The 14108-nt window shown below is 48.6% G+C and overlaps 1 pseudogene; it reads right to left on the minus strand.

Annotated features, from left to right (window-relative positions):
* Positions 1-1540: 1540 nt before the first annotated feature.
* LOC116410863 lies at positions 1541-2606 on the minus strand (annotated as a pseudogene).
* Positions 2607-14108: the final 11502 nt, after the last annotated feature.

Raw genomic sequence — 14108 nt, forward strand, 5'->3', positions numbered from 1 at the left:
ATCTTGTTCATTTCCCATCTATCTCCTCCAAGGGTGTGGGACATCTCTGCAATGTATCAGCCGGGAAAGGCGGAGCTAAGGCAAAGCTTAGTGGTTGGTTAGAAATGTCTGGGTTGGTAAGAAAGTCTCTGCACTCACCCTGTCTCATTAATATCCTTCTTAAGGACTGGAGCCTAAAACTGCCCCCCATACTCACTGTTACTGCCCCCCCCATACTCACTGTTACTGCCCCCCCCATACTCACTGTTACTGCCCCCCATACTCACTGTTACTGCCCCCCATACTTACTGTTACTGCCCCCCATACTCACTGTTACTGCCCCCATACTCACTGTCACTGCCCCCCCATACTCACTGTTACTGCCCCCCATACTCACTGTCACTGCCCCCCATACTCACTGTCACTGCCCCCCATACTCACTGTTACTGCCCCCCCATACTCACTGTTACTGCCCCCATACTCACTGTCACTGCCCCCATACTCACTGTTACTGCCCCCATACTCACTGTCACTGCCCCCCCATACTCACTGTTACTGCCCCCCATACTCACTGTTACTGCCCCCCATACTCACTGTTACTGCCCCCCATACTCACTGTTACTGCCCCCCCCATACTCACTGTTACTGCCCCCCCATACTCACTGTTACTGCCCCCCATACTCACTGTTACTGCCCCCATACTCACTGTTACTGCCCCCCATACTCACTGTTACTGCCCCCCCATACTCACTGTTACTGCCCCCCCATACTCACTGTTACTGCCCCCCATACTCATACTCACTGTTACTGCCCCCCATACTCACTGTTACTGCCCCCCATACTCACTGTTACTGCCTCCCCCATACTCACTGTTACTGCCCCCCCATACTCACTGTTACTGCCTCCATACTCACTGTTACTGCCCCCCCATACTCACTGTTACTGCCCCCCCATACTCACTGTTACTGCCCCCCATACTCACTGTTACTGCCCCCCATACTCACTGTTACTGCCCCCCCATACTCACTGTTACTGCCCCCCATACTCACTGTTACTGCCCCCCATACTCACTGTTACTGCCCCCCATACTCACGGTGAGGCCTTACCAGGGACCTATAAAGAGGCAAAATCACTTTATTTGCTTTAGTAGCCACAGAATGCCTGGAATTAGACAACTTATTATCTACAAAACTCCCCAGATCTTTCTTAATTAAATATCCCCCCCCCCCAACTCACTCCCATTTAGTATATAACTCACATTTATATTATTTCCAAAGGAATTTATATTTTTGCACAATTTAGTGTCATCAGCAAAAATAGAAACATTACTCTCTATGCCCCCCTCCAGGGCATTAATAAACAAGTTAAAAAGCAAAGGCCCAAGGACTGACCCCTGCGGTACCCACTAACCACACTGGCCCAATTAGAAACTGTCCCATTTCACTGTGTGTAATCTATCCTTCAGCCAGGATGTGGGTTATTTGGGGATTGATCAGACCTTAGGGGCCATATAATGGTTATTTCCAACTCCCAGAATAAACTCCTGCCAGGTTCACCTCCCTCAGACAGGGTATTCACTTGGGGAGGCCTCAGCCTCTTCCAATTCCCCACTCTCAGGTTCTGCCAGCCCAGGGATCACACAGCACCCGGACTCCACACAGACAGGGACCTCACTGGGGGAGGCTGCAGCAGGCATCTCCTGTGTAACATCTCCTTGCTTCAGGTTACACACATCAGTAGGTCCTGGTTCCCCAGGGCAATACATTTTAGTCATTTGTGAGGTCTTTTGTTCCTCTCCCACCCCAGCACTGATTGAACTCGGGTGAGAATGAGAATCTCTGGGGCCGACTGCACCCAGAACTGGCTTTGCCCGCTCACAACAGAATACATTTTGGGCACGTGCCAGCATTTCTTCCCTACAATGATCCTCAAATCGCAGGATCCCCACATAGTCTCTTATAATATCCAGTTCCCAGTAAACCAGTTCAGCCAGCCAGTCCCTCCTTTCCTCTGTATCATTCATACCAATATATTTAAACCGGCATCTATAGAGGTCCCAGAACTCCCCCTCTGGGGCACCCACAAAGGTGTTGTAGTTACAGAAGTCCAGCGGGTCCCAGAGCTCTTGCCATTGCTCCCAGCTGTGGGGAAGTGGCCGCACCGTGTAGGGACTTTGTATCTCCCACCTGGTTGGTGCATGGTTCTCTGCAGGGCATAGTAATCTGCCTCCAGGTCGGCCTCCATCCTCACCAGCTGTTCATGGGTCAGGGCCACATCTGCAGAGAGTCCAAGGCACTGACACCTCTGCCTGAACAAGGTGTTCTCCCTGGGATCTGTAGGGATCTGTGGAGTCCAGCCATCATCTGCGTAGCTGAAGGTATCCCATGAGCCACTGTATATTCCAGGTGGAGCTTCCATGATGCAGGAATGGATTAGGGAGTTGGAAGTTTGTTCCTCCTGTGTCCTAGTACCCTATGCCACTGCTTGCCCCAGTGTGACGGCACTGAGCCGCGCGAAGGACATGGACATAGGGTCGGACTCACACACACAATTCCTTTAGACAATGAGGCTCTTTATTGTATCTTACTTCCTTTCCTCTGACTCCCCATCCATTGTACTTGGTGACTGTAACATACCTGTTAACAACCCTAATGCCCCTGCTGCCTCTAAACTCCTTTCACTAACATCCTCCTTTGGGTTATCTCTGTGCTCTGACTCCCCCTCTCACTCTAATGGAAACTCCCTGGATCTTATATTTACAAAATGTTGTTCTACCTCCAACTTCACTAACTCCCCTTTCCCCCTCTCTGATCCCAATCTGCTCCCATTTCAACTCTCACTAACTCCCTCTACACCCTCTGCTGCCCCCCAAACATACACATACCGACACCTGCAATCCCTAAACACGTCACATCTCTCTTCTACCTTTGACTCTCTTCATTCTAACATCCTAACTGTCTCTTGTCCTAATCAGGCCTCTCTGTCTCCTACAGCCACTCGCCCCTGCCCTCAATGAGCTGCTCCTGCCAAGACTAAACGCATGAGGCCCAAACCACTCCAACCCTGGCACCCTGCTCATACCCACCCTGGCACCCTGCTCATACCCACCCTGGCACCCTGCTCATACCCACCCTGGCACCCTGCTCATACCCACCCTGGCACCCTGCTCATACCCACCCTGGCACCCTGCCCATACCCACCCTGGCACACTGCTCCTACCCACCCTGGCACACTGCTCATCCCCACCCTGGCACACTGCTCATACCAAATCCCTCCAAAAACAGTCACGTACACTTGAGCACCGCTGGCGCAAATCAAGGTCAGAGTCAGATTTCTGCAGCTACAAATCTGCTCTGCTCTCCTACAACACCACCCTCTGCCAAGCTAAACAAACCTACCTCACTGCACTTATTAACTCCCTCTCTAAAAAACCTGCACAACTCTTCTCTACCTTTAACTCTCTGCTGTCCCCTCCTCCCCCCCCTCCGTGTGCTTCAGTCACTGCTCAAGCTATTGCCGAGCACTTTAAAAATAAAATTGACACCATCCGAAGTGACATTGCACAACTAAATCCCCATAACCATTCCCCTCCCCCCCTACATGCCCCCCAGTCTCTTCTTGGCTCCTTCCCCCCAGTGACTGAAGTCTCAAAACTGCTGTCTCCCTCCCACCTTACTACCTGCCCGCTTGATCCCATTCCTACCAAACTTCTACGCAATGCCAACCCCTGTCTTATCAAAGCCTTAACTCATCTATTCAATCTCTCGCTCTCTACTGGAATCTTTCCCTCCCAACTGAAACATGCACTTGTAACCCCTATTCTGAAAAACCCCTCCCTAGATCCCTCCAATCCTACTAACCTCCGACCTATCTCTCTGCTCCCATTCATCTCCAAACTGCTTGAGCGCCTAGTATACACCCGACTGGCGCTATTCCTCTCTGACAATAACCTCCTGGATCCCCTACAATCTGGTTTTAGACAACAACATTCCACAGAAACTGCTCTAACCCGACTAACAAATGGCCTCCTATCGGCTAAAGCCAAAAAACACTACTCGCTACTGATACTTCTCGATCTCTCTGCTGCTTTTGACACTGTGGATCCCCCTCTTCTCCCCCAGACTCTCCGCTCTCTTGGCCTTCGTGACACTGCCTTATCCTGGTTTCCATCTTATCTCTCAGATCCTTCAGTGTCTCTTACAATGGGGAATCATCTTCTCCCCTGCCTCTCCCTGTCGGGGTTACTCAAGGCTCTGTCCTGGGCCCCTTACTATTTTCTCTCTATACCTCCTGGCAAATGAATCAGTTCCTATGGCTGTCAGTACCACCTCTATGCTGGGGATACTCACATCTATCTTTCCTCTCCTGATCTCAACCCAGAGCTTCTAACTGGCGTCTCTCCCTGCCTGGCCGCTATCTCCACTTGGATGTCCCAACGTTCCCTTAAATTAACCCTCTCTAAAACTGAACTGGTTCTCTTTCCCCCATCCAACGCCCACATTGTTCCCGAGGTATCTATACAGGGTAACAATTCTACCATCACCCCATCTTCCCAGGCCCGGTGCCTCGGGGTTATCCTTGATTCTGCCCTGTCCTTCACCCCTCATATCCAATCACTTATCAAATCCTGTCACTTTCACCTAAGAAATATCTCCAAAATCCGATCATTTATCACCCAAGATGCTGCCAAAATTCTTATTCACTCTCTTATAATATCTCGCCTGGACTACTGTAACTCCCTATTAATTGGCCTTCCCCTCCAAAGACTGTCCCCTCTCCAGTCCATAATGAATACTGCTGCCCGGCTCATACACCTCTCCAACCGCTCCTCCTCTGCCGTGCCACTCTGCCAGTCCCTCTGCCGTGCCGCTCTGCCAATCCCTGCCGTGCCACTCTGCCAGTCCCCCTGCCGTGCCACTCTGCCAGTCCCCCTGCCATGCCACTCTGCCAATCCCTGCCGTGCCGCTCTGCCAATCCCCCTGCCGTGCCACTCTGCCAGTCCCCCTGCCATGCCGCTCTGCCAATCCCTGCCGTGCCGCTCTGCCAGTCCCTCTGCCGTGCCGCTCTGCCAATCCCTGCCGTGCCGCTCTGCCAATCCCCCTGCCGTGCCACTCTGCCAGTCCCCCTGCCATGCCACTCTGCCAATCCCTCTGCCGTGCCACTCTGCCAATCCCTGCCATGCCACTCTGCCAATCCCTGCACTGGCTTCCCTTACCATCCAGGATAAAATTCAAGCTATTGACCCTCACATTTAAAGCAGTCCATAACTCTGCCCCACCCTACATCTCTGAACTCATCTCTAGGTACCATCCAACCCGCTTGTTACCCCCCTACTGACCTGCTCCCCAACTCCTCTCTCATTCCCTCCTCACACGCTCGCATTCAGACTTTGCAAGGGCTGCCCCCCTTCTCTGGAATTCGCTCCCACAAACTGTCAGACTTTCTCCCAATCTCTCTGCCTTCAAGAAATCTCTAAAAACACATTTATTCAGAGAAGCTTACCCTAATCTAGCTTAGCAATACCCTGTGCCCCCCCTCTCACAACTCTGGTCATGCCCATTCCCACACCTTGTGTCTCAACCCTTTCTCCTTGTAGATTGTAAGCTCTTTTGGGCAGGGCCCTCTTCACCTCTTGTATCGGTTACTGATTGCTTTATATGTTACTCCTTGTAGAGTGTAAGCTCTTTGGGGCAGGGCCCTCTTCACCTCTTGTATCGGTTACCGATTGCTTTATATGTTACTCCTTGTAGAGTGTAAGCTCTTTTGGGCAGGGCTCTCTTCACCTCTTGTATCGGTTACTGATTGCTTTATATGTTACTCCTTGTAGAGTGTAAGCTCTTTTGGGCAGGGCTCCCTTCCCCTCCTGTATCGGTTACTGATTGCTTTATATGTTACTCCTTGTAGAGTGTAAGCTCTTTTGGGCAGGGCTCCCTTCCCCTCCTGTATCGGTTACTGATTGCTTTATATGTTACTCCTTGTAGAGTGTAAGCTCTTTGGGGCAGGGCTCCCTTCCCCTCCTGTATCGGTTACTGATTGCTTTATATGTTACTCTGTATGTCCAATGTATGTAACCCACTTATTGTACAGCGCTGCGGAATATGTTGGCGCTTTATAAATAAATGTTATTGTAATGTAATGTAATCTTCAGCATTGCCAGTTTGCTCAGAGTTCCTATGGTAGCCAGCCTGCACTTAGCGGTTCTACCTGCGGGGGGCGCCAGGGCACTGCTACTTCTAGGCACTGGGTACTTGTGGGTACAGCTGTGATGGGTACAGCCGGGCAGTCTCTGGGATCTTCCTTGTGTATAATAAAGACTAACAAATTGGAATTGTTGGCAGCCACCTTTGTAGCCAGAAAGGGAGCAGCCCCTGTCATAAATGCACTCCTTCTGCCAACCCAAAGGCAGCTTCCAGAGGGGCCAATCACAGCTGATACCACTGGGCCAATGAGGTGCCATTTAGTGAGCATGCCCAGTTTAGTCTGTATGCAGGATCCAGACAGGGCACAGCCCTTACAGGGGGTCTTGGGGCCAACTATGGGTATTGGATTACAGGGGGTCCGGGCTTTATTTGCCCTCACAGCAGGGGCAATTACCTTGGGGGAACAGGAATTCAGGCGGCTACACATTACATTAAACAGACATGAACACAGACTGTACCATTTGCCCCACACTTACATTATAGCAGGAGAGATAACATTCTTTCCCAGAGTACATAGAAAGTGGTTTTATCACACCCTGTATCTGCATTTATAATCCCTATTGCTTTACCCTCCTGTAGTTCTCTCCAGGCTAGCGTTCCATCCCTAGTCAGGCCGGGGGCACCTTGGTTTTAGTGAGTTCAGCTGCCTCAGAGCTTCTTCTACTCTTTGTTGGTAAATATCCCCCAAGGGGTCCCTATAGCGAGTGGGAGAAGAGCGGCTCTGGATCTAATGGTGTCACTACATATTCACTGCACGGCAAAGATGTTTCTTTAGAACGATGCAGAAAATACAACTTTTCTAACAAATTGATTCACATCCAAAACTGTTTCAAAAATATCAAAATCCCCATTGGGCGAGAAGGATAAAGCCTGGCCTAAGCCTTAGTCTGTGCAATGGACTCACGTTTGGATGAGACATTGGTCCTTTCTCTGTGGCTCCTCCGTGGGGCGCGTCCCTCTCTGCTTCTCTCCTTGGGGTCTCCCAGTTCCTCTTGGCTGTTTGTTCTTTCCACGATGTTTGTCTGTTTGTTTGTTTCATTCCACCTTTTTCTCCTAGAAAAACTTCTTTGTGCTTTTTCCATCCGATTTACCTGCGGAGAAACAAGAGAGGAGCCACCAGCAGAACTATCCGAGAAAGCATCGCAATCAACACTTGAAAGAGGGGGTACTGGTTCCCTTAGGGATAGATCTATATGTAGCACTCCCGTGAGTGTTGGCTATAAGTGTCTTGGAGCTGTGGGTGCTATTTGAGTGGTGATAGATAGTGCAGGCCGCAACTGGCAACTCCCGGAACCCTGCTGCCCCTTGGGTGGGTGCTTCCCATGTTGGTGTGGATCCGCCTGGAGAGGGATTGACCAGGAGACTGGAAGTTGCTGCTTCACCAAATGAACTTCTTTATACAAACAGTATTCAGTAATATGATATACAGATTCAGGTATCTCTCCCCTAAATCCAAACCAGGAGATTCTCTTTCTTCAGATAATCTTCCCTCTATGGGAATATGCTGTGATCTATGCACTGAAAGTACCTGAACCAGTACCAGTAATGCCGGGAGGTAATAACCTCTCTGATCTCCTCGGAGGGGCTTCAGACTAACTAAATACCCTATCTACCCTTTCACTCCTAGAGTGACTATTAAATATCTAACTGATTTATCTAACTGATCCTGTAGCCTCTGAAATGTGGGAAGTCCCAGAAAAGACCTGATGGTTTGTGAGTTGTCCTCTTTTATATTGCAGAACACCCCCACCTAGTGGTTACCTGCCAAACTACTCCTTTGATAAAGGGCAAATAAACAATTAGGACCCCCCTTAGGTGTCCTTATCCCACAAGGCCACCCTCTGGTGTGTCTGTCTAAAGGGGAACCCAGTCTAAGGGGCCCAAATCTTGGGGTCCCTAAATATATGGGGGGCTTTTATTTTTCCTACATTCTCCCCTAGTTTGAGCCCAACTGTTATACCTGATCACTGTTAGAATCTTTGGTGTCTCTATCGAACTGTCTCTTTGTACTTTCCATAATCTCCCATTACAATTCCTTCAGTCTCTTTTTGACTAAATTGTGCATCTCATCAAACTGAGACTCTTTACATTGTTCAATATCTTTTTCAACCTGTTTTTATCTCAAGTAGAAACAGTTTGTGTAATTTACTCTTCTACTCAATCATTAGCTCCATCAGTGCAAGTGAGTGACCGGGGGGGGGGGGGTTCTGTCCCAGTTGGCTGTAAATGATTCATCTTTTTCTATAAATGAAGGGAATTTTTTGATTCTTAAACCACAAGGAATAATTTGTGTTTCAACATAATTCTCCCCCCCCCCACTTGTGTATGGGGGGCTACTGTGTATGGGAGGGTCTACTGTGTATGGGGGGGCACTTGTGTATGGGGGGCTACTGTGTATGGGGGGGCACTTGTGTATGGGGGCACTGTGTATGGGGGACACTGTGTGGGGGCTACTGTGTATGGGGGCTGCTGTGTATGGGGGCTACTGTGTATGGTGGCTACTGTGTATGGGGGCTACTGTGTATGGGGGGGCACTTGTGTATGGGGGGCTACTGTGTATGGGGGGGCACTTGTGTATGGGGGGCTACTGTGTATGGGGGGCTACTGTGTATGGAGGGGCTACTGTGTATGGGGGGCTACTGTGTATGGGGGGCTACTGTGTATGGGGGGCTACTGTGTATGGGAGGGCTACTGTGTATGGGGGGCTACTGTGTATTGGGGGCTACTGTGTATGGGGGCACCTGTGTATGGGGGCTACTGTGTATGGGGGCACCTGTGTATGGGGGCTACTGTGTATGGGGGGCTACTGTGTATGGGGCACTGTGTATGGGGGGCTACTGTGTATGGGGGGGCTCCTGTGTATGGGAGGGCTACTGTGTATGGGGCACTGTGTATGGGGGGCTACTGTGTATGGGGGGGCTCCTGTGTATGGGGGGGCTCCTGTGTATGGGGGGGCTCCTGTGTATGGGGGGCACCTGTGTATGGGGGGCACCTGTGTATGGGGGTACTGTGTATGGGGGCACCTGTGTATGGGGGTACTGTGTATGGGGGTACTGTGTATGGGGGGCAAAGCTGATACATAGTTATAACTTGCTTATAACTCACTGCCTTCTCTCTATATTTGTATTTATATGTAGGAGTTGCTATATTGTTTCCCTTAGGCAGTACAGTATGAGGGTATAGCACATTTGCATCTGATCCCGCCATTTCATCTATATAAAAGGAGTATTTTTTTTAAAAGCGGGGTGTGGTAATTGGGGTGTGGCCACAAAAGTGGGTGTGGTCAAAAAAATTTGCCGCCAAATCTTTTTGTCCCTCTTTTCATTTTTCAAATGTTGGGAGGTAGGCTGTAGGTCCTGGAGCCGAAGGAACAAACAGAAACAAAATATGAAAGTAATACAGGAAAATCACTTTATCGTGATGTAAATAACTTCTTAGATTCTCAGGCTCAGGCTTAACTATCTGTACAGGTCGCTGTATCACAGTAGGAAAGTGCAGAAATGGGAAGGAACAGGTTTTGTTTTTACAAGAGTTCAATTAAAATAAAATACAAGTTGTACAACACAAATCAGTGCACATTGCCCTTAGGGGAAGCTGCATATTAGTTAGACTGGAGTTTAATTAACCTGAACCCACATCACCCACTCAAAGTGCCCAGATTTAAACAGGGAAACCAACACTTATTGAATGAGTTCTGTTAATTCACTCAGGGCCATACAGCATATAGAGAACATGAAACACTTTAAATTGCAGAGTTAGACGGGACTCGTTTGTTGATAACAGTTAAAAAGAGCCTGATGCTCAGTTTACACAAAGTCTGACTCTATTTGCACTAAGCCTGACTATTTACACTGAACTTGAAGCTCTATTTGCAGGAACTTAATGCTATATTTATATTCTGCCTGACTCTCTATTTACACAAAGTCTGATGTTCTATTTGCACTAAGCCAGACTCTCTATTTGCACTAAACTTGATGCTCTCTTTGCAGTAAGCCTGATGCTCTAATGTCAGACGGAACGTACTCCCAGCAAGCTGAAAAACGCTTCCCGAGATTACACCCCGATACTGTAAAATCCTCCTACCTGTTCCTGTAAATGCAAAGCCTTGTGTTTTTAGGTGGGTATGGGCTACGTGTGCAGCCAGGTGTATCCCATGCTTTCAGGGGCAGGCACAGGTAGGAGGATTTTACAGTAGCGGGGTGTAATCTGGGGAAGCGTTCAGCTTGCTGAAAATACATTCTGTCTGACATTAGCTTAAGGCTGATACTCTATTTTCACTAAACCTGATGCTTTATTTACACTAAGCCTGACTCTATTTACACTAAGCCTGGCTCTATTTACACTAAGCCTGGCTCTATTTACACTAAGCCTGACTCTATTTACACTAAGCCTGACTCTATTTACACTAAGCCTGACTCTATTTGTACTAAGCCTGGCTCTATTTACACTAAGCCTGACTCTATTTGTACTAAGCCTGGCTCTATTTACACTAAGCCTGACTCTATTTGTACTAAGCCTGGCTCTATTTACACTAAGCCTGACTCTATTTACACTAAGCCTGACTCTATTTACACTAAGCCTGGCTCTATTTACACTAAGCCTGACTCTATTTGTACTAAGCCTGGCTCTATTAGTACTAAGCCTGACTCTATTTACACTAAGCCTGACTCTATTAGTACTAAGCCTGACTCTATTTACACTAAGCCTGACTCTATTTACACTAAGCCTGACTCTATTAGTACTAAGCCTGACTCTATTTACACTAAGCCTGACTCTATTTGTACTAAGCCTGGCTCTATTTACACTAAGCCTGACTCTATTTACACTAAGCCTGACTCTATTTACACTAAGCCTGACTCTATTTACACTAAGCCTGGCTCTATTTACACTAAGCCTGACTCTATTTGTACTAAGCCTGGCTCTATTAGTACTAAGCCTGACTCTATTAGTACTAAGCCTGACTCTATTTACACTAAGCCTGACTCTATTTACACTAAGCCTGACTCTATTAGTACTAAGCCTGACTCTATTTACACTAAGCCTGACTCTATTTACACTAAGCCTGACTCTATTTGTACTAAGCCTGACTCTATTTACACTAAGCCTGACTCTATTTGTACTAAGCCTGACTCTATTTGTACTAAGCCTAATGCTTTATTTGCACTTTTCCATAACGGCTCTAGTAGGCACAACTGATGCAGATCCTGTATTGTCTGAACTTGGCTTGTGTTAACCCATTGGTCGAAGGCAGTCGATTCCCCAAATCCCCGTATGTATCAGAGGCAGTTTATTTAGGGTGCGGAATGACTGCCGATAGGTTTCTGGGGAGATAATGATTCAGAATACGCGCTTTACTGGCTCATAATCAGCCGCTGGGGGTACGGGGGTCTCTCGTTAGATGTCACTTTCCCCCCAGGTTACCAGTAAGGATCTCGGCCCATTCTGCCTTAGGGACAGTGTAACCCTCACACATAGGGGCTGATTCACTAAAGGGCGATAAAACGAGCGCTAATCATAACATGCGATAAAAATGTTATCACTCCTTAGGGCTGATTCACTAACCTGCGATAATGCTTATTGCATGCCTTTTTGCGCTAAAATAGACACGAAAAAAATGCGCGATTCGCTATAATATTATTGCATGTGTTAAGTGGCATATAGTGTGCATTAAATAGCGCACAGAAATAACACTAACGCATGAGTCACAAACACTTAGACGCACTAAATATCGCATTAGTCTGAGTGAGTATTAACCCCTACTTGGGGCAGGCGCTAATTACAGAAAAGTAACAGTTACTGAGCTTTTGGCAACACAATATGGAGTCGCAGTGGGATTTATTCTGTGTCGGCCCCAGAGTGACGCCAGGGTCGGACTGGGCTGCCGGGACACCGGGAAAAATCCCGGTGGGCCCCGGCCCTAGTGGGCCCCAGCGGCCCAGTCCGACCTTTGCCGGCGCTCCCCCTACTGACTGTTCCTCCCCGACGCGTTCAATTTATACGCGCTCGGGGAGGACGTCAGGCAGGGGCCCTGTGGGGGGGTTAGGGGGGCCCCTGGGGGGGGTTAGGGGACGCGGCTGGGGCACCTGCAGGGCCCCCCAGTCCGACCCTGAGTGACGCAGCCGCCAGTTTGCAGGGAAATCGGCATTTGCACTACAGTAGTTTTCAGAAAGTAATGGCGTGTATGGCTAATATGGCGGGCGGTTTTTCGCACGTGGCGATAAGTAGCGTGCTGCGTTAATTAGTGCGTGTTGTGTCAAATACCGCACAAAAATAGTCTTCGCGACTTAAATAACACAAACAGCATCGCGTGTAAATTAACGCAAATATAATTTTAGTGAATCGTGCGTTAGAACACAAAAAATTAGACTCAATAAAAAATTTTTTTAGCGCATGCTATAAATAGCGCTCGTTTTAACGCACTTTAGTGAATCAGCCCTCTTATTTTTTGCGACTTAAAGGAGAAGGAAAGGCTAAGTCACTTGGGGGTGCCAAAATGTTAGGCACCCCCAAGTGACTTAGAACGCCTACCTTGTACCCCGGGCTGGTGCCCCTGTACGGAGGGAACAGCACCAGCCCGGGGTAGCTGCCGGCGCTTCCTCCTTCCTCCTCGCTTGCGCGCGCATGCGCAGTAGAGTGAAAAGCCGAACTTAAACATTAAAGTCGGCTTTTCACTCTACTGCGTATGCGCCGGCCGGCGGATTTCGCCGGCAGCGCGCAAAGGAAGGAGGAAGCGGTGTCTACAGGTGCCCCGGGCTGGTGCTGTTCCCTCCGTACAGGGGCACCAGCCCGGGGTACAAGGTAGGCGCTCTAAGTCACTTGGGGGTGCCTAACATTTTGGCACCCCCAAGTGACTTAGCCTTTCCTTCTCCTTTAACCCTCAATTCACTAAAAGGACAGGCGTCATAATTAAGACGTGATTTAACTCGCGATGACCGATTTTACACAATATTTTACCGCATGTGCAATAATTTCCGCCACGTGCGCAAAATCGCACGCCATATTAGCGCTCGCTATTACGCACGTAGCCATTACTTTCGTAAAACTCCTGTACTGAAAATGCCGATTTCCCTGGAAACTGGCGGCTGCGTCACTCTGGGGCCGACACTGAATAAATCCCACTGCGACTCCATTTTGTGTTGCCCAAAGCTCAGTAACTGCACTTTTCTATAATTAGCGCCTGCCCCATTAAGGGTTAATCTTCGCTCAGACTAATGCGATATTTAGTGCGTCTCAGTGTTTGTGACTCATGCGTTAGTGTTATTTCTATTCGCTAATTACCACAATGCGTTAGAAATAACTCCTTGCGATGATGCTTTTTGCGTCTTAATGCGAAATGACTTTGGTGAATGGGGACATATTTATCACGCGCTTTTTAATGCAAAAAACTATGCGATAAGCGTCATCGACCTTTAGTGAATCAGCCCCATAATCTGAAAGATGTGCAGCTAGGTGTCGGTTCCTTCCCGGTAGTTATGACAAGAGGGGGAGGCTGCATGGGTGGGCGTGGCCAGTAGCGATGAGCGAATCTGTCCCGTCTCGCTTCCCCATGAAATTCACGAAACGGCAAGAAAATTTGTGAAACGGTGAAAAATGTGCAAAATGCATTTGTCGCTTGATTTTTTGTTGCCCGCATCTTTTTTGTCGCCCACGTCTATTTTTTTTGTCACCCGCGCTTTTTTGACACAACCACGCCCAATTTGACGCGCAACAATAAAAAATTCCGTGCGACAAATTTTTCTGTGGCAAATTTTCACAGAAGTTTCACGAAATAATTCTCCGATGGCGAAATGCGGAAATTCGCTGGGAATCCATGCCTGGCGAAAACATTTGCTCATCACTAGTGACCCGGGGAATGAAATGCTCAGTATTGGGGGGGGCTCATAGTGGGACGGGGGGCTCATCTGCTCCTCCTGAATGGTCAATTCCAGC

Source organism: Xenopus tropicalis, chromosome 5 (genome assembly GCF_000004195.4).
Source record: "Xenopus tropicalis strain Nigerian chromosome 5, UCB_Xtro_10.0, whole genome shotgun sequence".
NCBI lineage: Eukaryota > Metazoa > Chordata > Amphibia > Anura > Pipidae > Xenopus > Xenopus tropicalis.